Genomic DNA, 24,122 nt, shown 5'->3' with positions numbered 1-24,122 from the left:
TATATACAGGGGAAATTGGGCATTGGCTGGTATTCAAGTTTTCAAATTTTTTTTAGTTTTTTTTATAGATTTATTCATTTATTTGGAAGGCAGAGATACAGAAAGGGAGAGGCAGAGGCAGAGGCAGAGAGAGAGGTCTTCCATCGCTGGTTCATTCCTGAAATGGCCACAAACGGCCACAGCTGAGCTGATCCGAAGCCAGGAGTCAGGAGCTTCTTCCAGGTCTCCCACGTTGGTACAGGGACCCAAGTACTTGGGCCATCCTCCACTGCTTTCCCAGGCCATAGCAGAGAGCTGGGTTGGAAGTGGAGCAGCCGGGACTTGAACTGGTGCCCATATGGGATGCTGGCACTTAGGTGGCAGCTTCACCCACTATGCCACAGTGCCGGCCCCAAGTTTTCAAATTTGATTTCTATTTGCCGGCCGCAGTGCGCCGGCTGCGCTGGCCATTGGAGGGTGAACCAATGGCAAAGGAAGACCTTTCTCTCTGTCTCTCTCTCTCACTGTCCACTCTGCCTGTCAAAAATAAAAATAAATAAATAAAAGAACTAAACGTGCAAAAGTAAAAAGATGAGGTAAACACCTTATACTTTTAAGAAAGTACTTGAAACTTAATATTCATATACTCCCAAGATCTAGCCTCTAGAATGATGCTTGAAAAGTTCTTCCATAATGACACACAGATGAACCATAAAATGAACTTAAGGTTTCTCAGTCTTCTGAGTAGGCAATGATGTTCTTCCTGTTATTACAAAAGAATTTAGACTATTTTGCCAACAGTATTGCTCCAGTGTGGATTGACATGAGGCACCATGCTACAGTAAGAACAGCCACAATGCCATTCAAAATTGTCATGCTATAGCCCACGTGGAAGGAGTGTCCAGTCAGTTTCTTGAACCTGGCAGGTGGAAGAGGAGTAGGAAACATTCCTGGTTCAAAAGAATCAAAATAAGTCACTGTCCAAGAAAAGCTGCAACAGGAGAATCCAGCAGTTAGGGATAGTATAAGCAGAGTCCAGAATCCTAACAGCCCAGTGTCTATGCCATCTTCATTTTTCAAATTCTCAGCATGCAACTCTTTAACGACCAGGTAGACAACGGGGAGCAGAAAGGTGAGGAGGATGGCGAACACAGAAGAGAAAGGACCTGACCAGCCACTGCCAAGCCGGGGTTCAGCTTCCCGCAGCAGCCGGGAAGATGCCATGGGCTTCTCCAGCATCACCGGCGACCCAACTCCAACTGGCGGGAACAGAGAACCTCTCTTGGACTCCGACGATGGCCCAGCCCAGAACTCTGCCCGCAAGTCGCGGGCCAATTGGTTGCATCCCTCCTCGTCGTCGACTTCGCCTTCACCCCAACTGTCCCCCTGAGAGAAGGCAGGGTACTGTGGGCCCAAAAGGGCACTGGGGTACGGAGGCAGGCAGCAGCGTGGAGCCGAACACCTCCCGCTCTCCTCAAAAGACAGGGTGGGAAAGATGGAGAAAACCGCCGAGGTCCTAAATGAAAGATCTCTGCATATGAGATCCCAGTGGAAAGAATGGGGCCATCAAAGAAGGAGGTACCTTTCTCTGAAGGAGGGAGAGAACTTCCACTTTGACTATGACCCTATCAGAATAAGATCAAAGTTGGCGAAACCTAAAGGCTTCCATAGCCTTACAACTCATGACTACAGCCTAGGGAGATTACTGACGCCATAAACAAGAGTGTCAAATTGTTAAATCAACAGGAGTCACTGTGTACTTATGTCTCATGTGGGATCTGTCCTTAATGTGTTGTCCAATGTGAAGTGATGCTATAACTAGTACTAAAACAGTATTTTTTTATTAAACTTTTATTTAATGACTATATATTTCCAAAGTACAGCTTATGGGTTACAATGGCTTCCCCCTCCCAAAACTTCCCTCCCACCCACAACCCTCCCCTTTCCCGCTCCCTCTCCCCTTCCAATCACATCATGATTAATTTTCAATTATCTTTATATACAAAAGATCAGTTTAGTATATATTAGGTAATGATTTCAACAGTTTGCCCCCATATAGCAACACAAAGTGAAAAAAAAAATACTGTTGGAGTACTAGTTATAGCATTATAAAGAGTGTACAGCACATTAAAGACAGAGATCCTACATAACATTTTTTTAAAAATTAATTAATTTTCTATGCCATTTCCAATTTAACACCAGGTTGTTTTTTTTTTTCATTTCCAATTATCTTTATATACAGAAGATCGATTCAGTATATAATTAGTAAAGTTCTCATCAGTTTGTACCCACGCAGAAACACAAAGTGTAAAAATACTGTTTCAGTACTAGTTATAGCATCACTGCACATTAGACAACACATTAAGGACAGATCCCACATGGGATGTAAGTACACAGTGACTCCTGTTGCTGATTTAACAATTTGTCAGTCCTGTTCATGGCGTCAGTAATCTCCCTAGGCTCTAGTCATGAGTTGCCAGGGCTATGGAAGCCTTTAGTGTTCGCTGACTTTGATCTTATTCCGATAGGGTCACAGTCAAAGTGGAAGTTCTCTCCTCCCTTCAGAGAAAGGTACCTCCTTCTTTGATGGCCCCGTTCTTTCCACTGGGATCTCACTCACAGAGATCTTTCATTTAGGTCTTCTTCTTTTTTTTCTTTTCCATGGTGTCTTGGCTTTCCATGCCTACAATACTCTCATGGGCTCTTCAGCCAGATCCGAATGCCTTAAGGGCTGATTCTGAGGCCAGAGTGTTGTTTAGGACATCTGCCATTCTATGAGTCTGCTGTGTATCCCACTTCCCATGCTGGATATTTCTCTCCCTTTTTGATTCTATCAGTTAGTATTAGCAGACACTTGTCTTGTTTGTGTGATCCCTTTGTTTCTTAGACCTATCCAAGCCATAGAATGTGAACTGAAATTGATCACTTGGACTAGTGAGATGGTATTGGTACATGCCACCTTCATGGGATTGTATAGGAATCCCCTGGCACATTTCTAACTCCATCATTTGGGGCAAGACTGATTGTGCATGTCCCAAATTGTGCATCTCCTCCCTCTCTGTTTCCACTCTGAAATTTAACAGGGATCACTTTTCAGTTAAAATTTAAACACCTAAGAATAATTGTGTGTTAATTACAGAGTTCAACCACTAGTACTAGAACAATAACAACAACAACAAATACTAAAAAGGATAAAGTGTTACATTGTACATCTAGAGTCAGGACAAGAGCTGATCAGGTCATTGTTTCGTATAGTGTCCATTTCACTTCAACAGGTTTCCCCTTTGGTGCTCAGTTGTCGCCGATCAGGGAAAACAAATGATATTTGTCTCTTTGGGACTGGCTTAATTCACTCAGCATGATGTTTTCCAGATCCCTCCATCTTGTTGCAAATGACTGTGTTTCAATGTTCCTTACTGCTGTATAGTATTCTATGGAGTACATGTCCCATAATTTCTTTATCCAGTCTACTCTTGATGGGCATTTGGGTTGGTTCCAGGTCTTAGCTATTGTGAATTGAGCTGCAATAAACATTAATGTGCAGATGGCTTTTTTATTAGCCAAATTAATTTCCTTTGGGTAAATTCCAAGGAGTGGGATGGCTGGGTTGTATGGTAGGGTTATGTTCAGGTTTCTGAGGAATCTCCAGACTGACTTCCATAGTGGCTGAACCAGTTTGCATTCCCACCAACAGTGGGTTAGTGTCCCTTTTTCCCCACATCCTCTCCAGCATCTGTTGTTGGTAGATTTCTGTATGTGAGCCATTCTCACCGGGGTGAGGTGAAACCTCATTGTGGTTTTGATTTGCATTTCTCTGATTGCTAGTGATCTTGAACATTTTTTCATGTGTCTGTTGGCCATTTGGATTTCCTCTTTCGAAAAATGTCGATTGAGGTTGTTTGTTCTGTTGTTGTGGATTTTCTTGATTTCTTTGTAGATTCTGGTTATCAACCCTTTATCTGCAGTATAGTTTGCAAATATTTTTTACCATTCTGTCGGTTGCCTCTTCACTCTCCTGACTGTTTCTTTTGAAGTACAGAAACTTCTCAATTTGATGCAATCCCAAATGTTAATTTTGGTTTTGACTTCCTGTGCTCCTGGGGTCTTTTCCAAGAAGTCTTTGCCTGTACCTATATCTTGCAGGGTTTCTCCAATGCTCTCTAATAATTTGATGGTTTCGGGTCGTAGATTTAAGTCTTTAATCCACGTTGAGTGAATTTTTGTGTAAGGTGAAAGGTAGGGGTCTTGCTTCAATCTTCTGCACGTGGAAATCCAATTTTCCCAGCATCATTTATTGAAAAGGCTGTCCTTATTCCAGGGATTAGTTTTGGATCTTTGATCAAATATAAGTTGGCTGTAGATGTTTGGATTGATTTCTGGTGTTTCCATTCTGTTCCATTGGTCTATCCATCTGTTTCTGTACCAGTACCATGCTGTTTTGATAACAACTGCCCTGTAGTATGCCCTGAAATCTGGGATTGTGATGCCTCCGGCTTTGTTTTTGTTGTACAAGATTGCATTGGCTATTCGAGGTATTCTGTGTCTCCATATGAATTTCAGCATTATTTTTTCCAGATCTGAGAAGAATGTCTTCGGTATCGTGATTGGTATTGCATTGAATGTATAAATTGCTTTTGGGAGAATAGACATTTTGATGATATTGATTCTTCCAATCCATGAACATGGAATATTTTTCCATTTTTTGGTATCCTCTTCTATTTCTTTCTTTATGGTTTTGTAGTTTTCATCGTAGAGATCTTTAAAGTCCTTGGTTAAGTTTATTCCAAGGTATTTGATTGTTTTTGTAGCTATTGTGAATGGGATTGATCTTAGAAGTTCTTCCTCAGCCGTGGCATTGCCTGTGTATACAAAGGCTGTTGATTTTTGTGGATTGATTTTATATCCTGCTACTTTGCCAAACTCTTCGATGAGTTCCAGTAGTCTCTTTTTTTTTTTATTTTTGACAGGCAGAGTGGACAGTGAGAGAGAGACAGAGAGAAAGGTCTTCCTTTTGCCGTTGGTTCACCCTCCAATGGCCGCCGCGGTAGCGCGCTGCGGCCGGCGCACCGCGCTGTTCCAATGGCAGGAGCCAGGTGCTTATCCTGGTCTCCCATGGGGTGCAGGGCCCAAGCACTTGGGCCATCCTCCACTGCACTCCCTGGCCACAGCAGAGAGCTGGCCTGGAAGAGGGGCAACCGGGACAGGATCGGTGCCCCGACTGGGACTAGAACCCGGTGTGCCGGGGCCGCAAGGCGGAGGATTAGCCTGTTGAGCCACGGCGCCGGCCTCCAGTAGTCTCTTAGTAGAGTTCTTTGGGTCTCCTAAATAAAGAATCATATCATCTGCAAAGAGGGATAGTTTGAGTTCTTCCTTCCCAATTTGGATCCCTTTAATTTCTTTTTCTTGCCTAATAGCTCTGGCCAAAACTTCCAGAACTATATTGAAGAGCAGTGGTGAGAGTGGGCATCCCTGTCTGGTACCAGATCTCAGCGGAAATGCTTCCAACTTTACCCCATACAATAGGATGCTGGCCGTGGGTTTTTCATATATTGCTTTGATTGTATTGAGGAATGTTCCTTCCATACCCAGTTTGCTTAGAGTTTTCATCATGAAAGGGTGTTGTATTTTATCAAATGCTTTCTCTGCGTCTATTGAGAGAATCATATGGTTTTTCTTCTGCAGTCTGTTAATGTAGTGTATTACGTTGATTGTTTTGCAGATGTTGAACCATCCTTGCATACCAGGGATAAATCCCACTTGGTCTGGGTGGATGATCTTTCTGATGTGTTGTTGCATTCTATTGGCCAGAATTTTATTGAGGATATTTGCATCTATGTTCATCAGGGATATTGGTCTGTAATTCTCTTTCACTGCTGCATCTTTTTCCGGCTTAGGAATTAAGGTGATGCTGGCTTCATAGAAAGAATTTGGGAGGATTCCCTCTTTTTCGATTGTTCTGAATAGTTTGAGAAGAATTGGAGTTAGTTAGAATTGGAGTTAGTTCTTCTCTAAATGTCTGGTAGAACTCAGCAGTGAATCCATCTGGTCTTGGGTTTTTCTTTGTTGGGAGGGCCTTTATTACTGTTTCAATTTCTGTGTCAGTTATGGGTCGGTTTAGGTTTTCTATGTCTTCCTGGCTCAATTTAGGTAGGTTGTATGTGTCCAAGAATCTGTCCATTTCTGATAGATTTCCCTGTTTGCTGGCATACAAGTCCTTGCAGTAATTTCTGATGATTCTTTTTATTTCTGTGGTGTCTGTTGTTATGTTTCCTTTTTCATTTCTGATCCTATTGATTTGGGTCTTTTCTCTTCTTTTTTTAGTTAGTTGGGCCAATGGGGTGTCCATTTTGTTTATTTTTTCAAAAAAACAGCTCCTCGTTTGGCTGATTTTTTGTAATGGTTTTTTTGATTCAATCCTGTTGATTTCTTCTTTGATTTTAATTATTTCCCTTCTTCTACTGGGTTTGGGTTTGGTTTGCTGTAGATTTTCTAGATCCTTGAGATGACTTGGAAGCTCTATTTGGTGCCTCTCCAATTTCTTGATGTAGGCACCTATTGATATAAATTTTCCTCTTAACACTGCTTTTGTTGTATCCCATAGGTTTTGGTATGTTGTGCTGTTATCCTCATTTACTTCCAGAAAATTTTTGATTTCTCTTTTAATTTCTTCTATGACCCATTGTTCATTCAGGAGCATGTTGTTCAATCTCCATGTGTTTGCACATGCTCTGGGGATTCCCGAGTTGCTAATTTCCAATTTCATTCCTTTGTGGTCTGAGAAGCTGCATGGTATGATTCTAATTCTCTTGAATTTGCTGAGACTTGCTTTATGGCCTAGCATGTGGTCAATCCTAGAGAAGGTTCCATGTACTGCTGAGAAGAATGTAAAGTCCTTAGATGTATGATGAAATGTTCTGTAGATATCTGTTAGATCCATTTGGGCTATAGTGTCATTTAAATCTGCTGTCTCCTTGTTGATCTTCTGTCCTTTTGATCTGTCTATCTCTGAGAGTGGAGTATTGAAGTCCCCCAGTACTATTGTATTGGGGTCTAAGTCTCCCTTTAAGTCCCTTAACAAGTCTTTTAAATAAGCTGGTGCCCTGTGATTAGGTGCATATACATTGATAATTGTTATATCTTCCTGTTGAATGGATCCCTTAATCATTATATAGTGCCCCTCTTTGTCTCTCCTGACAGTTTTTGTGGTAAAGTTTATGTTGTCCGATATTAAGATTGCTACGCCCTCCCTTTTTCATTTCTGTTGGCATGGTATATCTTTTTCCAGCCTTTCACTTTCAGTCTGTATGGATCATTGTTGGAAAGATGAGTTTCTTGTAAGCAGCAAAAAGATGGGTTTTGTTCCCTAACCCAATCAGCCAATCAGTGTCTTTTAACTGGACAGTTCAAGCCATTAACATTCAATGTGACTATTGAGAAGGAGTAACTTTGCCCTGCCATTTGCCAAAGATATTTTCTAATATCTGGTTGGAGACTCCTGTGATCTTTTGCTGTGAGGTTTCCTTCCTTTACCTTCTTTCATATTGGTGACCGTGTTTCTGTGTTTCTGTGTGTAACACATCTTTAAGCATCTTTTGCAGGGCTGGACGAGTGGCGACAAATTCTTTCAATTTCTGTTTGCTGTGAAAGGTCTTTATTTCACCTTCATTCACAAATGAGAGCTTTGCAGGATATAATATTCTGGGCTGGCAGTTTTTCTCTCTTAACCTGGGCTATATCTCGCCATTCTCTCCTGGCTTGTAGGGTTTCTGATGAGAAGTCAGCTGTGAGTCTAATTGGAGATCCTCTGAGAGTAATCTGGCGTTTCTCTCTTGCACATTTTAGGATCTTTTCTTTGTGTTTCACTGTGGTGAGTTTGATTACAACGTGTCGTGGTGAGGATCTCTTTTGATCATGTTTATTAGGGCTTCTATGAGCTTCCTGTACTAGGATGTCTCTGTCCTTCTCCAAACCTGGGAAATTTTCTGCTAGTATCTCACTAAAAAGGCCTTCTAATCCTTTCTCCCTTTCCATGCCTTCAGGAACTCCTAGAACCCGAATGTTGGGTTTTTTAATAGTATCCTGTAGGTTCCTGACAGTATTTTTTAGATTTCTGATTTCTTCTTCTTTTCTTTGGTTTGCCTGTTTCCTTTCCTGTTCTCTGTCTTCTAATTCCGATATTCTCTCTTCTGCTTCACCCATTCTGTTTTTAAGGCTCTCTAATGTGTTTGCCATTTGATCTATTGAGTTCTTCATTTCATTGTGGTTTTTTTGTCACTATCTCAGTTTCCTGTTCTACTAGTTGTTTCATTTCATTTTGATTCCTCCTTAATATTTCATTTTCACGGGATAGATTTTCTATCTTGTCCATTAAGGATTTCTGTAGTTCAAGAATTTGTTTTTGAGAACTTCTTAATGTTCTTATCAATTTTTTGAGATCTTTTTTTTTTTTAAATTTTTGACAGGCAGAGTGGACAGTGAGAGAGAGACAGAGAGAAAGGTCTTCCTTTTGCCGTTGGTTCACCCTCCAATGGCTGCCGCGGTAGCACGCTGTGGCCGGCGCACCGCGCTGATCCGATGGCAGGAGCCAGGTGCTTTTCCTGGTCTCCCATGGGGTGCAGGACCCAAGCACTTGGGCCATCCTCCACTGCACTCCCTGGCCACAGCAGAGAGCTGGCCTGGAAGAGGGACAACCGGGACAGGATCGGTGCCCCGACTGGGACTAGAACCCGGTGTGCTGGCGCCGCAAGGCGGAGGATTAGCCTGTTGATCTGCTTCTTGCATTTCCTCTATCTCTTCATCTTCATAATCTTGCATTGGCATGTCTTGTTCACTTGGGGGCGTCATAGTGCCTTCCTTGCTCTTGTTACCTCGGCTTCTATGTTTGTTGTTTGGCATGTTGGAGATAATTTATGGTGCTTTTGGTTTTTTTTTTTTGTTTTTGTTTTTGTTTTGTTTTTGCTGTGGTTTTTTTTCTCGTTATACTATGCCTCTAAGTGAGCTGTCTGCTTTGTTGGATCCTTAGGGGCTGTGATGGGTGTGGCCAGATAGCTATGCTTGATTCTTCAGGTTTAAGGCTGTGCAAAGAGCAACTCTCCCAGATTGCTCACTCCCTTGCTCCTTGCTGGATCGCTCTCTCTCTCTTTTTTTTTTTTTTTTTGACTCAGTTGGGAGTGGAGTTGAGGGTAGTTGAAATCTGGCCTCTGTGAGTATTCGTTTGATCTACCCCTGGGACCACACAAAGAGTTTATGCAGCCCTCAATGTAAAGTTACTGAGTTTGGCTGCGCTTTACATATGTAAAATCGCGGTGCTCTTTGTTTTGCTTGGTGAATGAAGGGAGAGGCCTCTGTTCCCCCCCCCCCAATGTCTCGGGTTTCTGAGGTCTTTGTCTTACCCTCCTCCGTTGGTTCCCGCGCTGGCGAGATTCTGTGGCTCTGGCTCGTCTCCCGCCGCTCGGCTCATCTCGGTTGGTTTTCCATGCGGTGGGCTCCCTGTAAGTCCTCTGTGTCACATCCACTAGATCCAGAAGCGTTTCCTCTGCAGTTTTTTTCTTGAGTCTTTTCCTGAGGCTACAGTAATTCCACTTTTATGAAACTTTATTTTCACAAACTAAGGCGCATGTCCTCACTATCCACCATCTTGGCTCCGCCCCTGAAACAGTATTTTTACACTTTGTGTGTCTGTGTGGGGGCAAACTGATGAAATCTTTACTTAGCATATACTGAATCGATCTTCTGTATATAAAGATAATTGAAAATAAAAAAGAAACTTGGTGTTAAATTGGAAATTGCATACAAAAGTAATCAATTTTTTAAAAATATCATGTAGGATCTCTGTCTTTAATGTGCTGTACACTGTTATTTAATGCTATAACTAGTACTCCAACAGTATTTCTTCACTTTGTGTTGCTATGTGGGGGCAAACTGTTGAAATCTTTACCTAATATATACTAAACTGATCTTTTGTATATAAAGAGAATTGAAAATGAATCTTGATGTGAACGGAAGGGGAGAGGGAGCAGGAAAGGGGAGGGTTGCAGGTGGGAGGGAAGTTATGGTGGGGGAAGCCATTGTAATCCATAAGCTGTACTTTGGAAATTTATATTCATTAAATAAAAGTTTAAAAAAAAAAAAAAGAAAACCGCCAAGGTCCAGTGTCTCTCACTGGCCCCGCCCCACGACCGCAACAGCCAATCAGCGGCAGGGCGCTCCTGAGGCCTCCACCACCTGGCCCAGGCACGCAGGGGTGCGGAGGGTGGGCGGCGGGGCTGAGAGGGAGCAGTGGGCTCGCGGGAGAGGCTGGACGCCCCAGGAGCGCGGGAGGATTCTGGGGCGGCAGGCGAGAGCGGGCGCAGGAAAGCGCGCAGGGACAGGCAGGCCGAGGCCCCAGTAGGCCGGGTTGCGTCTCTCCAACGTGCTTAGTCTCGGCCACCCAGGCTAGCGCAGGCCCCTGCAGTCCCACGGTCTACACCGGGTCCTAAAGCTCGCCCAGGCCCCTCCAACATACATTCAGGAGCCTGTGTGCTTCCCCCGCTCCCTATGCTCACTGCTCCCCAGTCCACTCTCCTAACCCGCAGTTAGCGGCCCGGCGTCATCGCGGTGCCTCAGGAACCCATCCCGCTCTCCCTTTGGCGCGTTTCTCCCCACGCATAACTTCCCTCCCAGCGACTCAGCGCGCTCATCGCCGTGGCGTGCAGAGCTCCACTGCTCTGGACTCCTCCTCTCTGCTAGCCCGCCCCCCCTCTCCCCTCCGCCTCCCACTCCAGGTGCACAGGGGCCAGCATCCTGACCCAGCCACCGCTAAGGCTGGACTGCTTACTCTGGCACCCTGAGTATTTTTCACAGTTCCTTAAGTTGTTAATTTTCAGCTTCATTCAATTGTGATCAGGAAAGATACATGGCATGGTTTATTTTTTTTTAATTTGTTGAGACTTGTTTTATAGTCCTGCAAATGATCTATCCTAGGGAAAGTTCCACGCACTGATGAGAAGAATGTGTATTCTGAAGTTTTATGAAGAAAAGTTCTGTGGAAATCAATAGGTCAGTAGTTTAGGTTAGCTCTGTTATTTCTTTGTTGAGTTGTTGTATCTGTCAATTGATGAAAGTGTGGTGTTGTATTCCACCAGTATTACTGTATTGGAGTCTATATCTCCCTTTAGATCTATTAACGTTTATTTTAAATAGGCAAGCACCCTAGCTTTGGTTGTATATACAGTTACTATAGTAACATCTTCCTGTGACTTGAATTATGTCCATTCTCTTATAGCCTCAAAGATTGCTGATGAGGCTATGAGAGAATCAGCTCTCAATCCGATTGGAGATGCTTTGAACAGAATCTGGCATTTCTATCATACACACTTTAGGATCTTTTCTTTGTATTTTACTTTGAAGTACTGACTATAATTCACTGTTGTGAAGATTTTTTCTGATTTTTTTAGGCCTTCTATGTGCTTCCTGTATTTGGATGTCCCTATCTTTCTCCAAATTAGGGACGTTTTCTGCTACTATTTCACTGAACATGTCTTGTAATCTGCTCTATCCAGTCCTTCAGGAACTTTAATACACTTATGTTTCATCATTAGGTAGTATCACAAATCTCAAATACCATTTTTGGTTTTTCTAAATTTTTTTCTTCTTTTTTGACTAACAGATATAGCCTAGGTTTTGTCTTGTAGCTCAGATATTCTTTAATCTGCCTTGTTTTGTTCCTTTTAGGGAGTAATATTGTCTTTCTTATTCATTATTATTGTATTTGTATGTTTATTTATTTATTTATTTATTGACAGGCAGAGTGGACAGTGAGAGAGAGAGACAGAGAGAAAGGTCTTCATTTTCTGTTGGTTCACCCACCAATGGCCACTGTGGCTGGCGTGCTGCAGCCGGCACACCACGCTGATCCGAAGCCAGGAGCTAGGTGTTTCTCCTGGTCTCCCATGTGGGTGCAGGGCCCAAGCACTTGGGCCATCCTCCACTGCACTCCCGGGCCATAGCAGAGAGCTGGAATGGAACAGGAGCAACCAGAGCAGATTCCTGCACCCCGACCAGGACTAGAACCCAGGGTGCTGGTGCCACAGACAGAGGATTAGCCTATTGAGCTGCAGCGCTGCCCTCTATGTTTATTTTTAAGCATTTGTGGCAACACATTTTGGTTTTCTCCTCTGATGGGATTTATCTTTGGAATATGCCTCTATAGTGGAGTATTCCTTTAGCAGATATCCTGAGGTATGTGTTGGGTGGGGCCAGGGATGTCTGACATTGGTCGAGGGTGGGGCAAGTGTGCAGGGTGACACACTAGTTGGATGTGGTACATGTCCTTTATTGGATGTCCTTTATTGGATGGAGGGCATACTCACATCAGCTGGCATGATCAGAGCTTCACTCCATCTCTGCCAAGGTGACCAACTCTCATGGTGATCCCACAGTGGCTACACATCCCACCATGCATACGCATGAACTGCACGAAGCATCTGTGTGTGCCTAAGTGTGAGTGTAGAACTCTCTGACAGGACCCAGTCCAGGCACGCAGGCATTCCCTCCCTTTTTCTTCTGTAATCCTCCCCTGGTCAAAATCAGCATGTCTTTTCCCCTAATCACACATTTTGGACCCTCCTGCATAGTAATTGATCTAAAAAATAGTTTTAGGGGCTGGCGCCATAGCACAGTGGGTTAAAGCCCTGGCCTGAAGTTCTGGCATCCCATATGGGCACCGGTTCTAGTCCCAGCTGCTCCTCTTCCAATCCAGCTCTCTGCTATGGCCTGGGATAGAAGTAGAAGATGGCCCAAGTCCTTGAGCCCCTGCACCCACGTGAGGGACCCTGAAGAAGCTCCTGGCTCCTGGCTTTGTGTTGGTGCAGCTCCAGCCATTGCAGCCATCTGGGGAGTGAACCAGCAGATGGAAGACCTCTCTCTCTGTCTCTACCTCTCTCTGTAACTCTGTCTTTCAAATAAATAAAATAAAAAATAGTTTTAAAGGCAAAGAGGCAGAGATGAGCATACAAGCAAGGATCTTCCATCTGCTGGTTCACTCCCCAAGTGACATGTGCACATTCAGTGTCTGTTTTTAGCACATCTGCCTGGTATATGGTAGTTACTCTGCTCATCTGGGTTAGATATTATTTGTGTATGATATATATTTATATGTAGAGCAGAGTCATACAAGTTTTAATTGGTTGAAGTGTTTTCAGCACCTTTCCTATGGGCTCCTATATTTAAATGGAGAAACAGGCAAATTAGTGAGATTGTGTGTTCCTCTATGTCAGCCTGTCTCTGGTGCATTTCATGGCCAATAAAATGACATTAAAGGTTCCCTGTTGGGGCTTATGCTATGGGCACAGTGTAGCTTATGTTATGGGCACAGTGTAGCTCTGGTCTGATTGGGCACAGTGTAGCTCTGGTCTGATTGGGCACTGCATTCCAATTCTACTCTTTCCTCTGTATTGTCCATATTTCCAATCTGTCCATATTTCCAATCTGTCCATCTGTATTGTTCTGTATTGTTTATATTTCCAATCATGCATTTCTATCTACATTGTTTTTGTGGCTGTATATTTATTTCAGATGTTGGACAATTGTAAGTGGCAATTATAGAAAAAGTGAATTAATATGGCAATGCAACTATTTGACACATATATAAATACTTTATTTTAACTCAATTCAATGTATATCTTTTCCTCAATCTTTGAGCTATAGACCAGAAGCTCTTTCTTGGGAATGGATCTCTCATAGATCTTAATCATAATATCTTCTTTGAACATATTTAGAATGAATGCAGAATAAAAATTTTGTGATGGCACTGAATCCAACATGCTACATTGTTTACAATTTTTTCCAGGTTTTTAATAATACATATAACTGGTGAACAAAGATGTTTGAAATGGATAAGAGTAAGTCTTAGAGCGGGCATTTCTGAGATTTTGAAAGCACAATGTGTAGTCTTGTTAGTGGCTATACTATTACAGGAAAGTAGAGAATGTCAGCAAATTTAACTCAGAAGTTTGGAGTTAGAGGAGACCGTGTCCTTTCCATTGCACAGACAAGCCCTAAAGAGTCTCCAAGTCCCATGTTTCTAGGGATGCTGGGGATATCCAAACAAGTCTTCTCACATTGGAGCAACTCTGTAGTGATCCTTAGCCTTGATTCCTGGCTATACGGCTGCTGCATGCACACATGTGCATATTATCTTTGAGATACATTGCCAGGCTACTTTCAAACATAATTATATTGTGTTCTGTTCACTTCCATTAGACTGTTGGATTGGGCCCATTTTGGTTCCTTTTCCAACAGGCAGTTTCATAACAATAATAGAAAAATCCACAAAACATGCTGAGTTCAATGTGTAAAATAGTAAACTGTATATTGTTTCAGCTGAAATGTTCTTGATTTACCATTGACATTTTCCATTTGTTAACTTCTTTGTCAATTGATATACTATGCCATGCTTATTTTTCTAAGTGTTTCTCAACCAACCCTGTTGGTTTTCCTCCATTATTTATAACTTCAGTAAATAAAACTTTTGTCTATCCATATGACTGAGATATTCATATTCTTGGTATATCAAAGAAAATGAAGCCAATATATGAAAGAGATTCCTACACTCCCATGATAGGGGATCAACCTAGATACCTATGAGTGCATGACTGAGTAAACAAAATGTGGTATATTTCACAATAGGATATTTCTCAGTCTGAAAAAGTGATAAACTCTTGATATTGAAAGCAACATGGATGAAATTGGAGATCATCATATTAAATGAAACATACCAGACACAAAAAGTCAAATATAGATGTGGCATGAGCATCACTCTGCTGCTGCGTAGGACAATAGAGTGAGCACAGTCTTCAATAAATGAAATGGGAAGGCTAATAGACTGGTGTGATGGGTTTATATAGTGTGTATCAGCTGATATTCTGCACAGCAAGTCATAAAATACACAACAAATTTATGACTTTCCCCAATTGCTTTCCAAAAGATTCTCATATATTTCATAGGCATTTGAAATAAACATTGATTCAGACTTACTTTCCACTTAAAGAATCATATGTTGAAAGGTTTTCATAGTCCCAAAAAGAAGTTAAACTTGTTTTTTCATTTATTTAGGTATGATTTCAGAAAGCAAAATACAATATATCTAGAGGAAGAAAATGAAAGAAACACTACAATGCATAAAAGATTCTACTCATTTAAAATTTTTCATCATTAATCATTAAAAGAATATGAAGAGGGGTCTGGATTTATGGCACAGTGAATTAAGCCACCACCTCTGACATGGGCATCCTACATCAGAGTGGACAGTCGAGTCTCAACTTCTCCACTTTCTATCGAACTCCCTTCTAATGTGCCTTGAGAGGGCAGAGGAAGACAGCCCAAGTGCTTGAGTCCCTGCAACACACATGGGGAATCTGGCTGGAGATCCAGGATCCTACTTTTGGCCTTGCACACCCCCAGCTCTTGCAGTCATAGGGGCAGTGAACCAGTTAATAGAAGATCTCTTTGTCCCTCCATGCTTTCAAATTGGGTAGTGAACCAGAAGATGGAAGGTCTCTCTCTCTCTCTCTCTCTCTCTCTCTCTCTCTCTCTGAGCTTCACACACCTTTCAATGTTACTATTTGAATACTCTTATCAGTGTTCTCCCCAGATATGTTTTATTCTATATTTTAAGCACAAATGAAAGAGAAAGTAAATTCTGTTTATCAGACATGAATTTCAAATGTAATACTCCTGTAACTCAAGGCTTAATTTGCAGTGTTTACTGAATTAATCAGTCCCTTTGTCAATTAAAAATGTTGGCTTCTAATCTCAGGGGCAAAATAATATATCTACATGTTTTAATTCTATCTGTAAAATAATTATGGACAATGTTGTACTATCCCTCTCACTCTCTCCGTTTTTTAACCAATAAGTGGGATATAATAATATTTTCAGTTGAATAAATCTATGAGTATTCTTGTATAAAATATATAGGGTGCATGAATTTCAAATGATTTAAACAAATTTTATTTTAAGGATATGACTATTCATTTAATGGATTTAATTTCAACTATGAAAATGCACAAAATACAGAAAGGAGAAAGAATAACCATTATTCAAATTCCTATCATTCAAGATAAAACACATTTCAAAATCTTGGTATATTTGCTTTGGATTTCGTCATTGTGTACTTTTAAATAGAAGTGGCATATACTTAGTATACAAATTCCAAAAATATAGAATGGTATAAAATGCAATGACAACAATTTAAATCACAGCAGAGATCCTGGCTGCTTCACTTCCCATCCAGCTCTTTGCTATGGCCTGAGAAAGCAGTGAAGGATGACCTGAATCCTTGGGTGCTTGCAACCACATGGGAGACCTGGAAAAAGCTCCTGGCTTGGGGCTCCTGGCTTCAGATCAGCACAGCTCCAGGTGCTACAGCCATTGGGGAGTGAACCCATGGATAGAATAGCTCTCTTGGCTGGTGCTGTGGCTTAACAGGCTAATCCTCCACCTTGCGGTGCCAGCACACCGGATTCTAGTCCCAGTTGGGATGCCGGATTCTATCCCGGTTGCCTCTTTTCCAGGCCAGCTCTCTGCTATGGCCCGGAACGGCAGTGGAGGATGGCCCAAGTCCTTGGGCCCTGCACCCGCATGGGAGACCGGGAGAAGCGCCTGGCTCCTGGCTTTGGATCAGCACAATGTGCCGGCCACAGTGCCATTGGAGGGTGAACCAACAGCAAAAAGGAAGACCTTTCTCTATCTCTCTCTCACTATCCACTCTGCCTGTCAAAAAAAAAAGAATAGCTCTCTCTCTCTCTTTCTCTGCCTCCCTAACTCTGCCTTTCAAATAATAAAATAAATAAATCTTAAAAAAAGACCTCTGAGGTTTTTAAGTTAATGATTTCTTCCTACAGGCAATATGTGTCTCACTGCCTTCATCTCCTTTCTGAATATTGCCTTTAAGGTTGTAAACATCTATGGCCACCCTAGGTAAACTCATAACCCCTTCCATCTCTTCCTCTCTCCCTCTTTTCTGGTTTATCTTTCTCATTACCATCTCACTACCATTTCACATGGAATTCGCCTTGTTCATCGCCCTCCCCTATTAGAATGCCAGCTGCATAGTTTGCCAACTGCTGTATCTCTAGCACCTAATAGCATTCCAGACACAAAGTGGCATTAAGTAAATATTCATTGAAAGAGTGTGCTGTTCATATATATGAATAGAAAGCACATACCCTTGACTTTCAGTATGGTTGATGGTAGCAGATATGTAACATTAAGAGTGTATAAAATAATGAAACCTGGAGTACAGAGAAGATAGAACATTCTACATGGAAGCAGTGAAAGAGCTGACAATTGATGTAAGTTAAAACATTACCAGGACTTATGAGAAAGAGATGGCCAGCGGTTGGTCCTTTGGCCTGGCAATTATGAATCCTTGAACCATATTCGAGTACCTGGGTTGGATAACTGCCTTCTGACTCCAGGTTCTCACTAATGCAGATCTTGGGAGGCAGTGTTGATGGCTCAAATAATTGAGTTCCTGATACCTATTGCATGAGAACTGAAGAGTTCCCAGATTTCCGCTGGCTGGCTCTGGAGCAGCAAACCACAGAATGAGACATCACCTGTCTTTCAAATAAATAGCCAGTTTTTCCTTAAAATATTCAGTTAGGGTTGGAATTAGTCTTAGCTGTTAAGACAACCACATCCCACACTGGGGTGTGCCTGTTTGTGCTCTGAATTACTGATTTCTGCTAATGCAGACACTGGGGTACAGTAGTGATGAACCAGGTAGTTGGGTTCCTGTTTCCCAAATGGAGTATGTGGATTGAGTTCTTGATTCCTAGTTTCAGCACCAGTTCCAGATAACTGCAGGCACTTTTGGAATGAACTAGCAGATGGGAGTTTTCTCTTTTTCTCACTCTTAAACTCACTCTCCCTTCTTCTATCTCTCTCAAGTAAGTATATTTCAAAAACTCAATTAAAATATGAAGCATTTCCAAGATAAACAAATATTGATAAGTGAATTTAGTGTTATTTCATAAAATACTGATATTCATTTATGCATATAATAGGTTAAAATAATTTATATTCATTTTCTAATCACAAATATATTATGCTAATTTTTCCACTGTTAATATCGTATTACTACACTATTCTTCAGCAGAAGAAATACCATATTTTTATAGCTAAAATAGTTTATTTGTTATCCTTTTGCATATATGAGTTTGCTAAAAAAAAATCAGTAGTTTAGTCAGGATAGGTAACTAAAGGATTAATTTTCCAAGAATTTTGTCTTTATTCTTGTTTTTTCAACTTTTATTTAATAAATATAAATTTCCAAAATACAACTTTTGGATTATAGAGCTTTTCCCCCCATAACCTTCCTCCCACCCACAACCTCCCCATCTCCCACTCCCTCTCCCATCCCATTCTTCATCAAGATTCATTTCAATTTTCTTCATATACAGAAGATCAACTTAGTATATACTAAGTAAAGATTTCAACAGTTTGCACCCATACAGATACACAAAGTATAAAGTACTGTTTAAAAAGCCCATGAAAGTTTTTTAGGCATGGAAAGCCAAGACACTCTGGCAAAAAATGACCTAAATGAAAGATCTCTGTGAGTGAGATCTCAGCAGAAAGAATGGGCCATCAAAGAAGGAGGTACCTTTCTCTGAAGGGAGGAGAGAACTTCTACTTTGATTATGGCCTTGTCTAAATAAGGTTGGAGTTTGTGAACTCAAGAAGCTTCCATAGCCTTGGCAAATCACGACAACAGCCTTGGGTGGTAACTGACATCATAAACAAGAGTGTTAATTGTTAAATCAACAATGGAAGTCACTGTGCACTTACTCCCCAGGTAAGAATGATACACTTTAATACTAGTGCTGCTCTGTTAGTTTACACTGGTATTTATTTCTTACAACTCATATATATTTTTCAGCATTTACATTTTTCTTCATCTTTCTCTTCATGAATTTTGTCTTATATTTTTTCCTTTACCATAAAAAATATTGACATTAATAATGAAAAATGAGTCTCTCAAATTAATTCCTTATATTTATCATGTTTCTGATACGTTCTTTTAGATGTTGACATATATATTTTGCTTCCTTTAAGTTGAATATTTTCAGAAGCACTATAAAAAGTACAACTCTAGTTCTTCATAATTCTTATATTAAACCTTCTTTTGATATGGGCGTTTGTTGCTATGAACCTCATTCCTGGACCTGATTTTACCATATTTCATAGAGCTGGGCATTCTGAATTTCCAATCTTATGTCTTAAGGTGATTTGAATATCTTTTTATATGGTTGGCCTGGTCATTGGGAACACTGGTGGTATTGGTTCACTTTTGGTGACCAGCCTATCCAGCATCATTCCTGACCTCTATTTGACTACAAAACATCTTTGAGATGGGTATTCCATGGGTCAATCTAGTTGCTATGGGCATTTGGAGGTCTTCTGTCCAAAAGTATTCAGCTCTGAAAAATCTGGGTTATTTCACCAGTGAAGCAGCCATTAGTATGATAGGAGCTTTCTGAAGACAAAGGGAATAACAGACTGGACAGTGGAATAAGGGAATTATGAATATGAGTCATTTCTCCAGATGCGGAAATGCAGTTGAAATTATATAACTATTTCCAAACTTTGAATATTAAATTTATATGTATGCTTATATACATGCATTTATATGTTTATATGTAAACATATGTAATGTTTACAAGAGTATATACATACATATATGTTTTCTTATGTACTAGTCTCATGTAACAAATTACATCAAATTTAAATGTCTTTAAATGTTACTAACTTAAACAACAATACATATTTATATTGCACCATGTGTTTGCCCTAGACAAATACACTGTACAATTTTCAAATCAGGGTAAGCATCAATATCTTCAAACATTTGTAATTTTCTTATGATGAAAACATTTAAAACTTATTTTTAAAGAAAAATAGATGGTATATTATGATCACCATAGTCACCCTACTCTATCATTCAAGGGAACACCAGAACTTCTTCCTCTTACATACAACTTGGTAGCTATTTTTTAAGATGTATTTATTTATTTGAAAGGCAAAGTTACAGAGATGGAGAGAGAGAGAGAGAGAGAGAGAGAGAGAGGTCTTCCATTTCCTGGTTCATTCCCCAGATTGCTGCAACAGCAGGAGGTAGGAGCTTCCTTTAAGTCACCCATGTGGGAAGAGGGGCCCAAACACTTGGGTCATCTTCTGATGCTTTCCCAGGCAGGGATCTGGATTGGGTGTGGAGCATCCAGGACACCAACATGCACCCATAAGGGATGCTGGTGCTGCAACTGGTGGCTTTACCTACTATGCTATAGCACTGGCCCACCTAGAACCTGTTAAACAAATTTTCCCAAACAATTTCTCATTCCTACTCTTCCCTGCTTCTGGTAGCCACCATCATACTCTTAGCATCTATGAGAAGCAATTTATTAGAGTCCACATATGACTGAGACTGTGCCACTCATGTCTTTTTGGGCTTGGCATATTTCTCATATGATAAGATGTTGTTGTAAATGATAAATGTGTCCTCCATTTTCTTTCTTTCTTTCTTTCTTTTTTTTTTTTTGACAGGCAGAGTGGACAGTGAGAGAGAGAGAGACAGAGAGAAAGGTCTTCCTTTGCCTTTGGTTCACCCTACAATGGCCGCCGCAGCTGGTGTGCTGCAGCCAGTGCACCGCGCTGATCCAAAGGCAGGAGCCAGATGCTTCTCCTGGTCTCCCATGGGGTGCAGGGCCCAAGGACTTGGGCCATCCTCCACTGCACTCCCTGGACACAGCAGAGAGCTGGCCTGGAAGAGGGGCAACCGGGACAGACTCCAGCGCCCCGACTGGGACTAGAACCCAGTGTGCCAGCACCGCAAGGTGGAGGATTAGCCTATTGAGCCACGGCGCCAGCCTGTGTCCTCCATTTTCATCACATAGTTTTCCATTGTGTGTATGCACAACATTTTCTTTTTCCATTCATCATTTTGTAGACACTTAGTTTTTCTTTCCATTTCTTGAATATAATGAAGGTATGCAGATTTAATTTTCTTCAGATATATATACCCAGGAGTGGGACTGCTAGATTGTATAGTCTTTCTATTGCAGGGGTAGTAAGGGATATAAAGGAGCAAAAAGAAATTATAAATTATAGAGATCAATTTCTAAGTCATAAAATGTGAATATATTGGATGATGTTTATATACAGAAGTAATCCATAAAAACAAATACAACTGGTAAAAGACATTATTAGAAATACCAATTTTATATATATATATATATATATATAGAGAGAGAGAGAGAGAGAGAGAGAGAGAGAGAGACTTAATCACAAAGTACCAGCAAGAAACAAAAGGAAATATAAAAGGACAATAGGCAGACTAGAAAAAAACTTGCCAGAGAAATGGGAAAAAAAGGATTAAATTATGTGGTATCTTTATACATTCTTTAAATAAATATTAAAAAGAAACACAGACGACTCAACATAAAAGTGTGTTCCACATACCAATAAGAATGGCTTTGAAGCCAATCAACAGACATTAAATTGTAACTGACCTGAAGGAGTTTCCTGCAATATCCAATAGGATCTTTTCCAGAAGATGGACTGGGAGGTGGGAGGTAGTCTAGCGGTTTGCCAGACCAGGGAGGAGAAACTCCCTCCCACTACAGGGTGGCTGGAGCCAAAGAGGACACACTTTTGGAAATGAAGCCGACTCCTCTTATTTTTTCCATCCGGCACGTCCTGAACTCGTGTGTCAGCGCTATGGAGGATGCTGATTGGCTGCGTCTTTTAGATGTTGTGCACACGCACAGCAATGCAAGCTGTTCAATCAGTCGCAGTGGCGTAAAGGCTACGTAATGATGCAGGATCTTGATGCAATAGTAGTCTTCCAGTTCTGAGGCTGAGAGAGGTTCTTGGAGTGGGCTCCGTTGCTGGGAATCTCCAAAGGCAGTCAGTGTTTGCTGTTCTCTGTCCGCCGTTCCCTGATCCTCTTCCATTGAAGGACACCACCCACCTCGGACACCAGGAGATGGTGAGTGTGGGGGCTGGGCTTGAGGAGAGGGGAAGGCAGACTTCGAGGAAGTTGTCGGAAAAGGCTGGCAGGTTGCCGGCTTCACAGAGGTCATCTCTAGTCTGTGGGCCCCATCTCGCTGCTGGAATGACACTTCCCTCAGCCCCCTATGGTCTTCAGTGTGGAGACTCCAGGTGTCCTGTCCCTTTCCTGCTCACAGCCTAGGGGCCATCTCTGGGCAGCTGCTGGCAGCAGCCCCCTGCATTCCCTGTTTATGCAGTGGGGATGGGGTGGTCATTATGGGCAATATGGGCTGTGTAGAGGATTCATGCAGCAAGGAGCTGTTGTTTAAGGGGTCCTCAGTTGCTTTTTTACCCCAGGGGTGACATGAATCCCCACGTTTTCTGAATATGTTGGAAGCAGGTCTTAATTCACCAACCCTGATCTGTCAGCATAGCCATTTCTGGAGGGTTGACCTCATTTTCTTTTGGAAATAACAGTGTCATAGACAGGGTAAGTTAAAAACAATGCAGTTTTATTTCACTCAGGGTTTTGGCCCAGGTTTTAGGGGGACAGGAGGATGCTGTAATTTGTCCTGTGTCATCTTAGCCCTTACATGTTCCCTTAACAGGCTGTTGGCTGTCTCTGACCTTTCAAAATAGAAATTTTAGCTTATTACATTTATGGGTGTTTAAAACACTGTTTCTGTTCCATGACCATCTTACCAGCCCCAAAGATATAAGCCTAGATTTCTAAGTTAGTACTAATTTTTATTTTGATACAGTGATTTTTGAAGGTTATTGGGATATAATTGACAAACAAAATTTGTGTATATTCAAGGCCTGCAATCTGATGTTGATATTTGAGGGATTTTTAAGTTTATAGAAAATTCACTTTATCATTTAATCCAGTTTTTCACTAAATTTTTGGAGTCCCCTTATACATATAAGATGATTAAGACAAACTAACATATCCATATTCCTTACATAGTTTTTAAAATACTACTTAAGATCTTAACAAATTGTGAGTATTGAATAGTGTATTCATATTATTTCTGTGCTGTATATTAGGTCTCAATGAGTTAATTTATCTCCTAACATCTTCTCACTTTCTCCACTCTCAGCCCTTAGAAACCACTATTCTGTTCTGTGATTAAGTATGACTTTCTTCAGTTCCACAAATTCAGGAGATTATGTGGTATTTATCTTTGTGTGTCATACTTCATGCAGCCTGATGTCCACATTCATATATTTGGATCTATGTTGTGATAAAATGCTAGAATTTCTCTTTTATTGTTGGATGTGATTCCATTGTGTGCATGTGTATCATGTTTTTCTCTATTCATCTATTGACCATGTTATTTCCATTTCTTGTTCTTGTGAATAATGCTCATATGAACATGGATGTGCCAGCATATATTTAAGATAGTGATATTATTTCCTTTGGATACACATGCAGTAGTGGGATTGTTTTGTCATGTGTTCCATTTTTAATTTTATTTGGGATATCTCCATAGTGTTTTTCACAGTGGATTTACCAATATACATTCCCTCCAACAATTTATGTGTTATGTTTCCTAAAGATCTGATTCAATACTTGCTATATTTTTAGTTTTTTATAATACCCATTTCTACATATGTGAGGTGATAACATTGTGGTCTTGGTTAGCAGTGTGGAGCCCCTTTTAAAATATCTGTTGGGTGCTTTCATATCTTGATTGGAAAAATTGATCTGATCTTTGTCCAATTTTATTTATAGTTATGAGTTGTGTATTTCTTTGTATTACCGCCTTAATCATACTATGTTTGCCAACATTTTCTCCTATTCTTTGTTTTCTATGTTTAGTTTTCCTTTTAGTACACAGATTTTTTTGTCTTTTAGTTTTTTTTTTTTTGTAGTCTTACTTCCTTTTGTCACCTGTGCATTTGATGTCATATCTGAATCGTTGTTGCAGTATGATACCTCCAAAGCTGTTTTAGGCATTTGTGATGGGAATATTCTAAGTGGAAGGGAATATTTTCTTTCCCTGTCTGTCTGTGTGTATGTGTGTTTGTTTTATTTTTCTTTCACACTAATTAATTAAGAAGCTTATAAAAGCTGCTTTGAGTACTTGGCAACAAATCAGAGTTAG

The 24,122-nt window shown here is 40.9% G+C and overlaps 1 pseudogene; it reads right to left on the bottom strand.

Moving 5' to 3' along the window:
- Positions 1 to 765: 765 nt before the first annotated feature.
- On the bottom strand, positions 766 to 12,341 carry LOC133775858 (ADP-ribosylation factor-like protein 6-interacting protein 6; annotated as a pseudogene).
- Positions 12,342 to 24,122: the final 11,781 nt, after the last annotated feature.

Source organism: Lepus europaeus, chromosome 17, assembly GCF_033115175.1.
Source record: "Lepus europaeus isolate LE1 chromosome 17, mLepTim1.pri, whole genome shotgun sequence".
Classification (NCBI taxonomy): domain Eukaryota; kingdom Metazoa; phylum Chordata; class Mammalia; order Lagomorpha; family Leporidae; genus Lepus; species Lepus europaeus.
This window is presented reverse-complemented; position numbering and strand designations above follow the sequence as displayed.